Source organism: Salmo salar, chromosome 05 (genome assembly GCF_965601325.2).
Source record: "Salmo salar chromosome 05, fSalSal1, whole genome shotgun sequence".
NCBI lineage: Eukaryota > Metazoa > Chordata > Actinopteri > Salmoniformes > Salmonidae > Salmo > Salmo salar.
This window is the reverse complement of record NC_138295.1, coordinates 74,245,344-74,263,490: the sequence shown is the minus strand read 5'-3', so window position 1 is coordinate 74,263,490 and position 18,147 is coordinate 74,245,344. Positions and strand designations below refer to the sequence as shown.

The 18,147-nt window shown below is 44.8% G+C and overlaps 1 pseudogene across 1 annotated transcript; it reads right to left on the bottom strand.

Annotated features, from left to right (window-relative positions):
- Nucleotides 1–305: 305 nt before the first annotated feature.
- Nucleotides 306–14,071, bottom strand: LOC145879569 (voltage-dependent calcium channel gamma-6 subunit-like; annotated as a pseudogene). Its single transcript, XR_014392405.1, has 5 exons — nt 13,966–14,071; nt 6,858–7,610; nt 3,395–3,469; nt 2,951–3,088; nt 306–730 (listed from the first exon to the last, which is right to left on the bottom strand). The product of XR_014392405.1 is annotated as a voltage-dependent calcium channel gamma-6 subunit-like (transcript).
- Between the last annotated feature and the right edge of the window lie 4,076 nt (nt 14,072–18,147).

The window sequence follows — 18,147 nt, the reverse complement described above, 5'->3', positions numbered from 1 at the left end:
TCCGTGCCGCACTATGTGTGTCCGCCCCACAATGCAGCAGGAGAAGACTGTGTACTGTTTACTATGTAGCCTCGGCATTTGGCTGGCATTTACTTTGGCATTTCTGTCCTCTGGCCTATGTCCTAGATGGGAAAGGAGTGGTGAAGTGTGTGTGTGTGTCTGTCCTGGGGAGTATCAGAGTTGATGCCTCTTGGGAAAGAGCTGATACAATTAAACACTCACTAGCTTGGCCACATGGTAATTCATTTGCTCACAGCAGAATACAGCTGTTTATTTCTCATCCTCTGATTCTATCTGGCAACGGTAGTGACCTACATGTTACCAACTCAACTCCTGGATGGCATCAGTGTCTACTGGTTGTAGTTGTTCTAATCAGTGTCTGATTTATACCTGACAACTAAAGCCAGCAGACAGTGCATCACTCGAGGACTGGAGTTTGATTGCGATCCTGATATGAAACTACATTTTTTCCCACAGCTTTTGGGCCTCTTTTGGGCCTCCCATGTGCTAGGTAGTGCTGCTGTTGCGTTTAGGCAGACATTTCTCCCATGGGCTGTAGGGGAGGGAGAGGATCAGGAAAAGGATCCCCCCATGATGAGGATGGCCCCAGCGAAGCCCACACAGGCCACGGACCAGGAGAGCTCGTGGTGGAGCGGTATGGAGTGGTCAGATGACAACAGGGCCAGCACTGACTGGTGAAACACCAGTATAGACAGCAGGACCAGTAGACCTGAGGGAGGGAGGGAGGGAGGGAGGGAGGGAGGGAGGGAGGGAGGGAGGGAGGGAGGGAGGGAGGGAGGGAGGGAGGGAGGGAGGGAGGGAGGATGTATGTGGAGGGAGACGGGGGAGAGGAAGTAGGAAGGTGAGACGGAGAGGAGGTGTGAGGGGAGAAAGAGTGAGAGAGAGAGACCTATACAAGTTCATGGAAAGTGGTGTTGACGGAAAAACATACAACATGATAAAATCCATGTACACAAACAACAAATGTGCAGTTAAAATTGGCAAAAAACACACATTTCTTTCCACAGGGCTGGGGGGTGAGACAGGGATGCATCTTAAGCCCAACCCTCTTCAACATATACATCAACGAATTGACGAGAACAGTCTGCAGCACCCCGGCCTCACCCTACTAGAATCTGAAGTCAAATGTCTACTGTTTGCTGATGATCTGGTGCTTCTGTCCCCAACCAAATCATGAGAAAACAAAAAGATAATTACTTGACACATTGGAAAGAATTTACAAAAAAACTGAGCAAACTTCAATGCTATTTGGCACAAAACAGAGAGTACACAGTGGCAGAATACCTGACCACCGTGACTGACCCAAAATTAAGGAAATCTTTGACTATGTACAGACTCAGTGAGCATAGCCTTGCTATTGAGAAAGGGCGCCGTAGGCAGACCTAGCTCTGAAGAGAAGACAGACTATGTGCACACTGCCTACAAAATGAGGTGGAAACTAAGCTGCACTTCCTGACCTGCCAAATGTATGACAATTTTAGAGACACATGTTTCCCTCAGATTACACAGACCCACAAAGAATTTGATAAACAAATCCAAATCCAACTCACATATCTATTGCGGGAAATACCACAGTGAGCAATCACAGCAGCAAGATTTGTGAACTGTTGCCACAAGAAAAGGGCAACCAGGGAAGAACAAACACTATTGTAAATACAACTTATATTTATGTGTATTCATTTTCCATGTTGTACTTCACATAATTACAATACTGTACAGTCGTGGCCAAAAGTTTTGAGAATGACACAAATATACATTTTCACAAAGTCTACTGCTGGCAATTTGATGGCAATTTGCATATACTCCAGAATGTTATGAAGGGTGATCAGATGAATTGCAATTAATTGCAAAGTCCCTCTTTGCCATGCAAATGAACTGAATCCCCCAAAAACATTTCCACTGCATTTCAGCCCTGCCACAAAAGGACCAGTTGACATCATGTCAGTGATTCTCAGACTGATATTCTGCAAAAGGTACAGGGATTGGACTGCTGAGGACTGGGGTAAAGTCATTTTCTCTGATGAATCCCCTTTCTGATTGTTTGGGGCACCTGGAAAAAAGCTTGTCCAGAGAAGACAAGGTGAGCGCTACCATTTGTCCTGTGTCATGCCAACAGTAAAGCATCATGAGACCATTCATGTGTGGTGTTTCTTCTCAGCCAAGGGAGTGGGCTCACTCACAATTTTGCCTAAGAACACAGCCATGAATAAAGAATAGTACCAACACATCTTTTCCGAGAGCAACTTCTCCCAACCATCCAGGAACAGTTTGGTGACAAACAATGCATTTTCCAGCATGATGGAGCACCTTGCCATAAGGCAAAAGTGATAACTAAGTGGCTCGGGGAACAAAACATCGATATTTTGGGTCCATGGCCAGGAAACTCCCCAGACCTTAATCCCATTGAGAACTTGTGGTCAATCCTCAAGAGGCGGGTGGACAAACAAAAACCCACAAATTCTGACAAACTCCAAGCATTGATTATGCAAGAATGGGCTGCCATCAGTCAGGATGTGGCCCAGAAGTTAATTGACAGCATGCCAGGGCGGATTGCAGAGGTCTTGAAAAAGAAGGGTCAACACTGCAAATATTGACTCTTTACATCAACTTCATGTAATTGTCAATAAAAGCCTTGGACACTTAAGAAATGCTTGTAATTATACTTTAGTATTCCATAGTAACATCTGACAAAAATATCTAAAGACACTGAGGCAGTAGACTTTGTGAAAATTAATATTTGTGTCATTCTCAAAACATTTGGCCACGACTGTATATAGACATAATATGACATTTGAGATGTCTTTATTCTGTTGGAACTTTTGCGAGTATAATGTTTACTGTACATTTTTGATTGTTTATTTCCCTACAAGGAGGTCTAAGTCTACACCCAGAATAGTGGCTGCTCTCTTTGTAGTCTACTTCCCCTTACCTGATAGGATGAAGCAGAAGGAGGCAGGCTTGAGGAAGAAGGGCACTCCTTTACTGAGGGACATGGTGATACAGATAGCTCCCATCACCATCATAGACAGAGCTATCATTGCTAGGATAGCAGCCGCTATGTTCAGGTCTGGGAGAGAGAGGGGAGGGGAAGAGAGAGGGGGGGACAGAATGAGAGGAGGAGGAGAGAGGGATGGAGAGGAAGTGAATAGAGGGAGAAGTGGTTAGAGAAAGAGTGAAGAGGTGTTGGAGAGGTAGACAGGGGAGAATGAGGGAGGGCAGAGTTACACCTCAGTGAGTATTGTGCATCTGAGAGTGACATCACAGGGGATAAATACAGCACTGTGAGAAAGAGAGAGAGGGGTAGAGGGAGAGAAAGAGAGGGAGAGAGGAAGAGGGAGAGAAGGAGGAGGCGAGACTTAAGATGCTGACTTACTCTTGTGGGTCGTCTTCTTAAATATGACAGCGTTGTCTCCATTGGTGAAGAATTTGAAGTAAGTGCAGTTAGATTCTGAGAAGAGAAACAGAGAGGGAACATCACACACACACAGTATATTGCTGGTCCCTGTGCATCCATCCCCTCTGTCCTCCTAGGCATGAAGACCTATTTTATCTGCTATGTAGCGGCAGCACCATGAAAAACACTGCTCACTGCTCTACACAGTCCCACATCCACAGCACATCCACAGCACATCCACAGCATATCCACAGCACATCCACAGCATATCCACAGCACATCCACAGCACATCCACAGCACATCCACAGCATATCCACAGCACATATGGTGCCATGAGAGAGAAGAGAGAGGGGGATGGAAGAGAGGGAGAAGGAGAGATAGAAAGAGTGGGCAGGTGGAGGGGAAGGAGAGAAAGCAAGACATTTGTAGGGAGGAAGAGAAGAGAAGGAGAGAGCGAGAGAGCATGAGAAAGAGGGGAAGGGAGAGATAGGGAGTGATAGAGTGGGAAGATGGAGGGAGGGGTGAGAACAAAGAGAAAGAGGGAGACAGATGGAGAGGGAGGTGAACGAGATGAAAGAAGGAAAATAGAGAGGATCACAGGGGCTTGGTTAATACTGCATTAGATAGACACTCTTCTTCTCTCTCTGTCTTTATATATATTCTCTCGTCCTCTGCTGCTCTTCCTCTCTCTCTCTGTCTTATATATATATTCTCTCGTCCTCTGCTGCTCTTCCTCTCTCTCTGTCTTTATATACATATTCTCTCGTCCTCTGCTGCTCTTCCTCTCTCTCTCTGTCTTTATATATATATTCTCTCGTCCTCTGCTGCTCTTCTCTCTCTCTCTGTCTTTATATATACTCTCGTCCTCTGCTGCTCTTCCTCTCTCTCTCTGTCTTTATATATATTCTCTCGTCCTCTGCTGCTCTTCCTCTCTCTCTCTGTCTTTATATATATATTCTCTCGTCCTCTGCTGCTCTTCCTCTCTCTCTCTGTCTTTATATATATTCTCTCGTCCTCTGCTGCTCTTCCTCTCTCTCTGTCTTTATATATATTCTCTCATCCGCTGCTGCTCTTCCTCTCTCGCTCTCTCTCTGTCTTTATATACAATCTCTCATCCGCTGCTGCTCTTCCTCTCTCTCTCGCTGTCTTTATATATATTCTCTCATCCTCTGCTGCTCTTCCTCTTCCTCTCTCTCTCTGTCTTTATATATATTCTCTCATCCTCTGCTGCTCTTCCTCTTCCTCTCTCTCTCTGTCTTTATATATATTATCTCGTCCTCAAACCCTAACCCTAAACCTTAGCCTAAAATAACGTTTTCCTTGTTTTGACTTCTGGTCACCACAAGTATAGTAAAACCAAACACACACACAAGTACAAACACATACAGAAGACTCTCCTATCAACCTTAATGCTATTCTGTCTGCAACACTTGTGCGTGACAGGAAACCTGTATATCATGACCACAGATTTATAGTGAGATCTACCTCTCAAGCTCTCCACCTGTCTACCTGTCCACCTGTCCACCTCTGAGTGGCTGAGTCAGTTAGTCAGAGGTTATGGTAATGTACAGTAGCAGTGAGTGATGTATGATGTATTAGTTGGTCTGGCACTGACAGACAGTGACAGAGAATGACTGTGATGTTGTTTCCCAGGGACAGGCGCCAGGGGCATGTAAACATGAATGTGAAATAGAGAAGCACAGACGGAGAAACAGTTGTTTTCTCCAAACGTGAGAAGTCCACACACACACACACAGAGTCTGTCTGTCAGGCGCTGTGGGCCAACAGTGTTTTGACGCAAGGAGACGAGGAAGTGTCAGAATAGATACTGACTCTACTCCAACACACAGACCGTCATCGTAAACACAGATGTTTATCTGCTAGACAAGACACACAAGGTGAGTCAGACATAGATGTTTATCGACTAGACATCCAAGGTGAATCAGCCCTCTAAAATACCGGAGGATGATAAACAATGCACCAGATGGATATAGCGTGTACATTGTAATAGATATGAACATTCATAGGACTCATCCATCCTAATAAAACAAGCTAAATCAAGACTGCAAATGAAATACATATATTTTATATTTATACAATGTAAAATATATATACCTCCTATTCAAAACAATACAAACATCATTGCTAGTGTATCAAAGCCAACCACTGCTAGCCTGGCTGAATATCAGACTATTCTGGCAGATAAAGCACGAATACAGGAGATGGATACCTCATCCTACCGTAGGCCCTGTCTGGCCCCCTCTGTGGGACAAGTGCTTTAATACCTGCATTCATCCACCACTGGACGATCCCTACAGACAGAAACGGGTCATTCCACAGATAAGAGACTTACATGGGGGAACGTAACAGTACAGGATGGAGGAAGTGGCTGAAAATCATAATTAAATATCTTTCTTTTCCTGAAATGTAAAAAATTAAATGTTTAATATAATGAGGAATTCCTGCAATCAAAATATAATTCTGACGGATCATTCAATTCTAAAACTACAACAAATTGAAATTAAATAATAATAATAATAACCCATTGAAATATTCCAAAAGGAGAAGCTCCATCATGCAGTAAAAGGGAAGCGTCTGTCTTATATAAATACACTGAAAGGTTGGATGTTTACAAGGATACTGGAAACATCCTTTTCTGACTCACCAACGATTATAAAAATCTGATGCCTATAGCTAGATAACTAACAGACAGACCAGTAGCCACATTCACATTCGTCAAATTCAGACTGGCTCCATTTCAAAGCGGTATTCCTTTAAGGACTCAATTTGCACATTATCTGTAGGATGACCCAGATACACACGCAGCAAAGCTGGCATACACGCCTCCTATTCACACACGTTTGCATAAGCACACACACACACAAGTGCATGCACACACATACATACAATATACACATGCATACACACACCCACATACTGATGCTGCATTAATGCAAATTCCTGGGAGACATCCAACACACTGCTTCCACCTATCCTATGTTTACAGATCATTGCAGAGGAAGGGGAGGAAGCCCTAACTAACACACACAGCACTGCAGTGCAAACAGGGTTTGGTCATGAAATCAGTGCCCCAGTTGACTCCATCTTTAACTCCATTTCTGTGGTTCTGATTTGAGGGAGTCCAACTACGACAGGAAGAGGTTTTTCGTAGCAGGTTAGGAGAGCATTTTAGCTAACCTTAACCCTTTTCCTAACCGTAACCTAAGTCTCCTAACCTGCCACATTAATGATCCTAACCTGCTGCGCAAATTCTCCTAACCTGTTACGAAAAAATCCCTTCCGGTCGTAGCTTTACTCCCTCTAGTCAGAACCCATTTTTACAGTGTTGTCATCAAAATGAGACCCTAAGAATATTACCTAGCCTGTCCCCAAAATCAACTCATGGCTTGCCCTAATGTAACAGACAGACAGGTTCCTCACCTCCGGGCAGGTCTGCGGGGCCGCAGCTCTCTCTCTCGGGGTCGATGTCGTCCACCCACAGGGTGCGAGTACACCCCTTCCACAGGCCGTAGTGGGCTGTCTGACACGTCTGGTTGTTACTCCAGGTCTTGGGCGTGGCCAGCTCCACCCAGAACTCTGTCCCCACCCCCAGCACTGTCAGGGTCACGCCCACAATGGCCACAAAGAACGCCAGCTTGATCTTCCCCTCCTGGCTGTCACTCATCCTAGGGGTCCGCCTTGTAGCACGCCCAACTCCCTTGACCCCTGCCAGGCCGGCCAGGCCCCCATGGGGCCCTGCTCCTACCACCCCCATACGGCCATCCTCCTCTGGCTGGACAATGTAGTTGGCCCACATGGTGACCTCTACCAGAGGCCGAGAGAGGCCGGATGGAGAGAGGAAGGGAGGGGAAAGAGGGAAGAGGACGGGAAAGAGGGTGAAGAGAGAGAAGCAGGGAAATAATTGAAGGGAGGTGAACCCCAAAAAGAAGAAAAGAAGGTTGAAGACAGGAGGAAGGTAGAGGCACAGATAACAGCAGTTCAGAGGTGGATGTGGGGATGAAGAATGGAGAATGGAGAGAACGGAGAGAACGGGAGGAGGAAAGGGGAGAGAGAGATGGACAGTTCAGTATGGGAGTAGAAAAGATGGGAGAAAGGGAGTGATGGAGAGAAAGATGGAGGAGAAGAGGACAGGGTGACGAGGAAGGATGGCGTCTAATTTTACTGGAACACCTCCTGAATAAAATCAAGGAAAGAAGAAGAAAAAAAAACGGTTAACAACGACAACACCCTCTTTGTCCCCATTCATAACAAGAAAGATGATGATTCTCTAAAAAGGAGGGTCAAGTTCAGGTGGGAAAAAACACTTGACTGGGCCTACACTGAGATCTCTGTGGATAAAACTGCCAGTCTGCCAGGAATAGAGATCCTTTGTTGCTGCCCTATGCAGCAGAGTACAAGCCAGATACAGCAGGTAGCCTAGTGCTTAGAGTGTTGGGACAGTAACCGTAAAGGTCGCTAGTTTGGATCCCTGCAGTGACAAGGTGAAAAAAATGATGTTAATGTGCCTTTGAGCAAGACAATATCCCAACTCCCCTGTTAATGTGCCTTAACAATGGCTGGTTGTGACCCCACTCTCTGAAGGTGTCTCAGGGGGAGTTGGGATATGTAAAAACACACATTTCCAATTCATACATTTGTGAAATAGTACAAATACATGCACCCACCAAATCATTTCTTCTTATTAAAGAACTGCCTGGATTTGACATGTGTTGTTGCTGTCCTATGCACCAGAGAGAGTATGAGCCAGATACAAGCTATTAGAGCAGACTGCTGTCAGGGTCAAGGTGAGTGTCAAATCCTCTATTAGGAACTGTGTTTGCTCTGGACCAGCCAGCCATAAGGAAAGGCTATTGTTTTCCCCGAGACGCCTACCAATATCCCAGCCAGGTATCCCTGTGTCAGCCCCTACAGATCCTCCTCGCAGGTTGCTATTAGTACCCCCTCTGAAATAAATATTCTGCATTACACTGAGTGTACAAAATATTAGGAACACCTTCCTTCTGCCCTCTGAACAGCCTCAATTCGCCGGGGAATGGACTCTACAAGGTGTCGAATGCATTCCACAGGGATGCTGGCCCATGTTGACTCCAATGCTTCCCACAGTTGTGTCAGGTTGGCTGGATGTCCATTGGGTGGTGGACCATTCTTGAGACAAACGGGAAACTGTTGAGTGTGAAATATCCCGCAGAGTTGCAGTTCTTGAGACAGACCGGTGCACCTGGCACCTACTACCATCCCCTGTTCAAAGGTGCATATACACAATCCATTTCTCAATTGTCTCAAGGCTTAAAAATCCTTATTTAACCTGTCTCCTCCCCTTCATCTACACTGATTAAAGTGGATTTAACAAGTGGCATCAATAAGGGATCATCTTTCACCTGGATTCACCTGGTCAGTCTATGTCATGGAAAGAGCAGGTGTTCTTAATGTTTTGTACACTCAGTGTATATGTATCATGTACAGTTGAAGTGGGAAGTTTACATACACTTAGGTTGGAGTCATTAAAACTCGTTTTTCAACCACCACACATTTCTTGTTAACAAACTATAGTTCTGGCAAGTCGGTTAGGACATCTACTTTCTGCATGACACAAGTAATTTTTCCAACAATTGTTTACAGACAGATTATTTCACTTATAATTCACTGTATCACAATTCCAGTGGTTCCGAAGTTTACATACACTAAGTTGACTGTGACTTTAAACAGCTTGGAAAATTCCAGAAAATTATGTCATGGCTTCAGAAGCTTCTGATAGGTTAATTGACATCATTTCAGTCAATTGGAGGTGTACCTGTGGATGTATTTCAAGGCCTACCTTCAAGCTCACTGCCTCTTTGCTTGAGATTATGGGAAAATCAAAAGAAATCAGTCAAGACCTCAGAAAAAGAATTGTAGACCTCCACAAGTCTGGTTCATCCTTGGGAGAAATTTCCAAACACCTGAAGGTACCACGTTCATCTGTACAAACAATAGTACGCAAGTATAAACACCATGGGACCACGCAGCCGTTATACTGCTCAGGAAGTAGACGCGTTCTGTCTCCTAGAGATGAACGTACTTTGGTGAGAAAAGTGCAAATCAATCCCAGAACAACAGCAAAGGACATTGTGAAGATGCTGGAGGAAACAGGTACAAAAGTATCTACAGTGGGGAGAACAAGTATTTGATACACTGCCAATTTTGCAGGTTTTCCTACTTAAAAAGCATGTAGAGGTCTGTAATTTTTATCATAGGTACACTTCAACTGTGAGAGACGGAATCTAAAACAAAAATCCATAAAATCACATTGTATGATTTTAAGTAATTCATTTGCATTTTATTGCATGACATAAGTATTTGATACATCAGAAAAGCAGAACTTAATATTTGGTACAGAAACCTTTGTTTGCAATTACAGAGATCATACGTTTCCTGTAGTTCTTGACCAGGTTTGTGCACACTGCAGCAGGGATTTTGGCCCACTCCTCCATACAGACCTTCTCCAGATCCTTCAGGTTTTGGGGCTGTCGCTGGGCAATACAGACTTTCAGCTCCCTCCAAAGATTTTCTATTGGGTTCAGGTCTGGAGACTGGCTAGGCCACTCCAGGACCTTGAGATGCTTCTCAAGATGGCTGTGTGTTTTGGGTCGTTGTCATGCTGGAAGACCCAGCCACGACCCATCTTCAATGCTCTTACTGAGGGAAGGAGGTTGTTGGCCAAGATATCGCAATACATGGCCCCATCCATCCTCCCCTCAATACGGTGCAGTCGTCCTGTCCCCTTTGCAGAAAAGCATCCCCAAAGAATGATGTTTCCACCTCCATGCTTCACGGTTGGGATGGTGTTCTTGGGGTTGGACTCATCCTTCTTCTTCCTCCAAACACGGCGAGTTTAGACCAAAAAGCTCTATTTTTGTCTCATCAGACCACATGACCTTCTCCATTCCTCCTCGTGATCATCCAGATGGTCATTGGCAAACTTCAGACGGGCCTGGACATGCGCTGGCTTGAGCAGGGGGACCTTGCGTGCGCTGCAGGATTTTAATCCATGACGGCGTAGTGTGTTACTAATGGTTTTCTTTGAGACTGTGGTCCCAGCTCTCTTCAGGTCATTGACCAGGTCCTGCCGTGTAGTTCTGGGCTGATCCCTCACCTTCCTCATGATCATTGATGCCCCACGAGGTGAGATCTTGCATGGAGCCCCAGACCGAGGGTGATTGACCGTCATCTTGAACTTCTTCCATTTTCTAATAATTGCGCCAACAGTTGTTGCCTTCTCACCAAGCTGCTTGCCTATTGTCCTGTAGCCCATCCCAGCCTTGTGCAGGTCTACAATTTTATCCCTGATGTCCTTACACAGCTCTCTGGTCTTGGCCATTGTGGAGAGGTTGGAGTCTGTTTGATTGAGTGTGTGGACAGGTGTCTTTTATACAGGTAAAGAGTTCAAACAGGTGCAGTTAATACAGGTAATGAGTGGAGAACAGGAGGGCTTCTTAAAGAAAAACTAACAGGTCTGTGAGAGCCAGAATTCTTACTGGTTGGTAGGTGATCAAATACTTATGTGATTTTCTGGATTTTTGTTTTAGATTCCGTCTCTCACAGTTGAAGTGTACCTATGATAGAAATTACAGACCTCTACATGCATTGTAAGTAGGAAAACCTGCCAAATTGGCAGTGTATCAAATACTTGTTCTCCCCACTGTATATCCACAGCAAAACGAGTCCTATATCGACAGGCCGCTCAGCAAGGAAGAAGCCTCTGCTCCAAAACCACCATAAAAAAGCCAGACTACGGTTTGCAATTGCACATGGGGACAAAGATCGTACTTTTTGGGGAAATGTCCTCTGGTCTGATGAAACAAAGGAATAAATGTCAGGAATTGTGAAAAACTGAGTTTAAATGTATTTGGCTAAGTTGTATGCAAACTTCCGACTTCAACTGTACACCCGCAGATACCATGAATGTTTTGTGCGTGTGTGCGTGTCCTGGCTCTCTGTGTAGTTTCTGTTGTTCCAAACACATCTGGGAGGAGAGGAGGGAGAGGAGCTTAGTGGTTAAGATTAAACAGAGTGAGTGACAGGACATCAAGGTGTGTGTGTGTGTGTGTGTGTGTGTGTGTGTGTGTGTGTGTGTGTGTGTGTGTGTGTGTGTGTGTGTGTGTGTGTGTGTGTGTGTGTGTGTGTGTGTGTGTGTGTGTGTGTTTGTGAGGTGATAATGGCCCTGGGTGGCAATTAACGCCAAGCGTTGACAGTGGTGGTGGACAGATTGAGTGTCCCAGGGATAGGTCCCACATCAGGGGACAGGGCGGTGGAGTGAGTCCCAGGGACAGGTCCCACATCAGGGGACAGGGCGGTGGAGTGAGTCCCAGGGACAGGTCCCACATCAGGGGACAGGGCGGTGGAGTGAGTCCCAGGGACAGGTCCCACATCAGGGGACAGGGCGGTGGAGTGAGTCCCAGAGACAGGTCCCACATCAGGGGACAGGGCGGTGGAGTGAGTCCCAGGGACAGGTCCCACATCAGGGGACAGGGCGGTGGAGTGAGTCCCAGGGACAGGTCCCACATCAGGGGACAGGGCGGTGGAGTGAGTCCCAGGGACAGGTCCCAGGTTGGGGCACAGCCAGTCAGACAGCAGGTGAAAAGAGAAATACTTGATCCTAAGTAGGTTCTCTACTATCAAACTGCATTCCTTAATCAACCCATTGAGCCTACTCTTTAGGCACATAAGTAAAACTGATGAAAAGTCCTCCTAGCCTATAGGAGGGTAAGTTGGTATATTTTGCTGATACATACAATCCACTAACAGCTACACAAGTGCCTGAGGGGTTAGGGACAAAAGTTGAGTTGGGGCAAGGGGATAGGATAGGAGACAGCAGTTCAGTTTAAACGTGGGAGTTTGGGAGTTGCTTTGGATGGAAGCGTCCATTGAATGGCCATCTAAATGTGATAGAAATGTGGGGAAAGAGTGGGGAAAGGCTGTGTGGCAGTGGAGACTGGTGGGAGGAGCTATAGGATGGCTGGAATGGAATAAAAGGACCGGAGTCAAGCGTGATTTCCATATATTTGATACCGTTCCATGAATTCCATTCCAGCCATTACAATGAGCCCGTCCCTCTATAGCTCCTCCCACCAGCCTCCACTGCTGTGTAGTAATCCATGAGGTGTGTACTCTGCTATCAGTCTATAGCTCCAAGCCAAAATCAAACTCCTGAGAACTGTCTGCCCTTTTTAAAATGTTGCACTGGGACGTCCTTCTGACAGAGCTGGCAACCACAGTGGAAGGGATCACTTTCTGTCTGTCAAAGAGCATCATGCGCTCCCTATGGAATGTCCCACAGAACCAAAATAAAGACTATTTCATGGCATACACTATCAGAGATATGTATATCCAATGGCTAGACCGAAATTTCTCTTGCACATTAAGTAACCTGTAGCTTATATCTATAGCATAAGGCCTGAACCTAATGGAAAATAACAAGAGCAGCTGCTGACAGTTGAATTAGGAGCTGTAGAATTACACACACTGCACATGGATGGATATCCCATTACATCACGCACTGCACATGGATGGATATCCCATTACATCACGCACTGCACATGGATGGATATCCCATTACATCACGCACTGCACATGGATGGATATCCCATTACATCACGCACTGCAAAAAGTGAAATCTAAGCAAGTCTAGAAATGTTATATTGAGTGATAATTCACTTTTTTTTTTTAATGTTCTTAACTAAATTATGTAACGTCATTGCCAGATCATTTTGCTTATTTTAATAAGACGATTAAATATCTTAAAAATATATTCAAATAAGATAAATTACTTGTATTTAGCCTTTTTTAGGTTAAAAGAAGCCAAATATCTGCCAATGACGTTAGATATTTTAGCTCAGTAAGACAAGAAACACTCATTTGAAGTGAATTATCACTCTGGATAACATATTTAAGTTGCTTAGATGTCACTTTTTGCTGTGCAATGTCCATGATTTCCTAATCACGGTCAATGTAGTCAAAATAACACAGCAAACTGTTCCACAAATCAGATCAAACCTAATCGTGTGTACACATCCGTCAAAACTAAGATCAAACCTAATCGTGTGTACACATCCGTCAAAACTAAGATCAAACCTAATCGTGTGTACACATCCGTCAAAACTAAGATCAAACCTAATCGTGTGTACACATCCGTCAAAACTAAGATCAAACCTAATCGTGTGTACACATCCGTCAAAACTAAGATCAAACCTAATCGTGTGTACACATCCGTCAAAACTAAGATCAAACCTAATCGTGTGTACACATCCGTCAAAACTAAGATCGACTGCAGACATGTTTCATTTCAAAAGAATCTGTCCATTACTCGTTGAGCAGTAGAACTAAAACGGCAGGCTCTAACTGCTCACACATGTTAGGAAAAAAGACATCTGTGAAAATCAGCAACACTCTCTCCTACTTAACCACCTCTACTGCAACCAGCACAACATGCAGCTATAAGCACGATCTAAAGCACAGCTCCAATAACAACAAGGAGAAAAGTAAGGCTGACCTGTTTGGAATATGTTATTCACTTCAGATTGAAAGAAGCTTGGAACTTAATAGAGGGGAGAAAGTTGGGAGTGTTGGAGAGAGAGGGGGGAGAGGGGGGGAGAGAGAGAGAGAGAGAGAGAGAGAAAGGAAGAGAGAGAGAGAGACACGTTTATACCTGGTGCTATCATAGGTCCTTGCTCCTGATTGTTTACATTCTGATTGTGCCCACATTTCCAGATTTCCTGGTCCCTCCCTGTACGCAAATTAACTGAGTGTTATTCTTTTAAAATTATATGTATTTATTTATTTTAAGACACACATATTGATGTCATAATTTAATGGTGCCACCTGTCAATGATTTTAGAAGGTGGGAAAATGATGATTTCAATTGTTTCTCTGTCCGAATCTGTCTACTGTACACACAAGCCATCCAGACACAATGCATGCTTGACTACCTCCGGGGGTGGTCAGAAAGATCTGATCACAATCAGATCGCAATGCGTATTTTAATTGTCTACACCTGTCTAAAAATGTGGGCACAATCAGAATGTGGACAAGATCAGGACAGAGTATGCATGTTGTTAAAAGCAGGTATAAATGGGGCTAAAGAGAGAGAGAGGCAGAAGAGAGAGAGATAGTCAGTGTGTGTTAAGGGGGTGGGGTAAGTAAAGGATATGGAAAGAGAGAGTAAGAGGAGAGGGAGTGCTGGGTAGGTTGGTTCTATAGTTGATTATCTGTGTCTACTGGCCTCTGCCCCTCAGAATGTGTGTATCTGGGTCCATGTTCAAACTCAACACTACATTTGTTTGAAATCTTTATGGTTTTGTCTTCCGCCATGACAACAGGCGACATTTGTGTGGGTAAAAACATTGTGTGTGTGTGTGTGTGTGTGTGTGTGTGTGTGTGTGTGTGTGTGTGTGTGTGTCTATTTAAGAAAGCCAGCTGTTAATGACATTAGGTGGTGGCAAAGGAGGGGCCTCTGTACTGTTTATATGAGTGGAGGCCAGGGCAGCACTTCACAGCAATCCATAACACACTGTTAATCAGAGAGAGAGAGAGAGAGAGAGAGAGAGAGAGAGAGAGAGAGAGAGAGAGAGAGAGAGAGAGAGAGAGAGAGAGAGAGAGAGAGAGAGAGAGAGAGAGAGAGAGAGAGAGAGAGAGAGAGAGAGAGAGAGAGAGAGAGGAGATGAAGAGAGAGGAAGAGAGAGAGACGAGAGGAAGAGGGAAGGAAAGAGAGAGAGGAGAGGAAGAGAGAGAAAGAGAGAGAGAGACAAACTGCAACTGAGAATGACAGACAGAAACACACTGGAAAGAGAGCACTACAGAGGAAAAGAAGAGGAGGAAAGAAAAAGAGAGTGTGATGGAGAAAGAGATGACAAGAGCAGTCAAGGTACAACTACATTTCATACACTTTACTTTCCTGTAGAGCAGCAGAACCATAGTCGTTGTTCTAAAGCAGAGTGGAACCCCATTCAACGATCTAAAGAAAATTAGAACTGTAATCACTATTCTAAAGCACAATCAGAAGCCCAGTCAGTGGTCTATAGTACAGAACCTCCCTTTAAGGAAGCAGAGTGTAGAGAGAGGTACAGCCTGGTCTCATGGAAGCTCTCCACATGATCCAGCTCCTGCTCTGCTGTACTGCTCACAGTTTGGGTTACACATGACACGTGGCACACACAGAGAGAGAGAGAGAGAGAGAGAGAGAGAGAGAGAGAGAGAGAGACATAGAGAAAGAGAGGAGATGAGAGATGTAGAGAAAGAGATATAAACATAGAGAGAGAGACGTAGAAAAAGAGATGTAAACAGAGAGAGAGAGAGAGAGAGAGAGAGAGAGAGAGACGAAGAGAAAGAAATAAACATAGAGAGAGAGGGAGAGAGAGATGTAGAGAAAGATATGTAAACATAGAGAGAGAGAGAGACATAGAGAAAAAGATATAAACATAGAGAGAGAGAGAGACATAGAGAAAGAGATGTAAACACATATATATATATATATATATACTGCTCAAAAAAATAAAGGGAACACTTAAACAACACATCCTAAATCTGAATGAAAGAAATAATCTTATTAAATACTTTTTTCTTTACATAGTTGAATGTGCTGACAACAAAATCACACAAAAATAATCAATGGAAATCCAATTTATCAACCCATGGAGGTCTGGATTTGGAGTTGCACTCAAAATTAAAGTGGAAAACCACACTACAGGCTGATCCAACTTTGATGTAATGTCCTTAAAACAAGTCAAAATGAGGCTCAGTAGTGTGTGTGGCCTCCACGTGCATGTATGACCTCCCTACAACGCCTGGGCATGCTCCTGATGAGGTGGCGGATGGTCTCCTGAGGGATCTCCTCCCAGACCTGGACTAAAGCATCCGCCAACTCCTGGACTGTCTGTGGTGCAACATGGCATTGGTGGATGGAGCGAGACATGATGTCCCAGATGTGCTCAATTGGATTCAGGTCTGGGGAACGGGCAGGCCAGTCCATAGCATCAATGCCTTCCTCTTGCAGGAACTGCTGACACACTCCAACCACATGAGGTCTAGCATTGTCTTGCATTAGGAGGAACCCAGGGCCAACCACACCAGCATATGGTCTCACAAGGGGTCTGGGGATCTCATCTCGGTACCTAATAGCAGTCAGGCTACCTCTGGCGAGCACATGGAGGGCTGTGCGGCCCCCCAAAGAAATGCCAGCCCACAACATGACTGACCCACCGCCAAACCGGTCATGCTGGAGGATGTTGCAGGCAGCAGAACGTTCTCCATGGCGTCTCCAGGCTGTCACGTCTGTCACGTGCTCAGTGTGAACCTGCTTTCATCTGTGAAGAGCACAGGGCGCCAGTGGCTAATTTGCCAATCTTGGTGTTCTCTGGCAAATGCCAAACGTCCTGCACGGTGTTGGGCTGTAAGCACAACCCCCACCTGTGGACGTCGGGCCCTCATACCACCCTCATGGAGTCTGTTTCTGACCGTTTGAGCAGACACATGCACATTTGTGGCCTGCTGGAGGTCATTTTGCAGGGCTCTGGCAGTGCTCCTCCTGCTCCTCCTTGCACAAAGGCGGAGGTAGCGATCCTGCTGCTGGGTTGTTGACCTCCTACGGCCTCCTCCACGTCTCCTGATGTACTGGCCAGTCTCCTGGTAGCGCCTCCATGCTCTGGACACTACGCTGACAGACACAGCAACCCTTCTTGCCACAGCTCGCATTGATGTGCCATCCTGGATGAGCTGCACTACCTGAGCCACTTGTGTGGGTTGTAGACTCCGTCTCATGCTACCACTAGAGTGAAAGCACCGCCAGCATTCGAAAGTGACCAAAACATCAGCCAGGAAGCATAGAAACTGAGAAGTGGTCTGTGGTTACCACCTGCAGAACCACTCCTTTATTGGGGGTGTCTTGCTAATTGCCTATAATTTCCACTTGTTGTCTATTCCATTTGCACAACAGCATGTGAAATGTATTGTCAATCAGTGTTGCTTCCTAAGTGGACAGTTTGATTTCACAGAAGTGTGATTGACTTGGAGTTACATTGTGTTGTTTAAGTGTTCCCTATATTTTTTTGAGCAGTATATATATATATATAGAGAGAGAGAGAGAGAGAGAAAGAGATATAAACATAGAGAGGAGAGAGATGTTAACATAAAGAGAGAAGTAGAGAAATATATGTAAACATAGAGAGAGAGACGTAGAGAAAGAGATGTAAATATATATATATAGAGAGAGAGATGTAGAGAAAGAGATGTAAACATAGAGAGAGAGAGAGAGACGTAGAGAGAGAGAGAGAGAGATATATAAACATAGAGAGGGAGAGAGATATAAACATAGAGAGTGAGAGAGATATATAGAGAGAGAGAGATAAACATAGAGAGGGAGAGAGATATAAACATAGAGAGGGAGAGAGATATAAACATAGAGAGGGAGAGAGAGAGATAAACATAGAGAGGGAGAGAGATATAAACATAGAGAGGGAGAGAGATATAAACATAGAGAGAGAGAGATAAACATAGAGAGAGAGAGATTAACATAGAGAGGGAGAGAGATATAAACATAGAGAGAGAGAGAGAGAGAGAGAGATAAACATAGAGAGAGAGAGAGAGAGAGATAAACATAGAGAGGGAGAGAGATATAAACATAGAGAAGGAGAGAGATATAAACATAGAGAGAGAGAGATAAACATAGAGAGAGAGATAA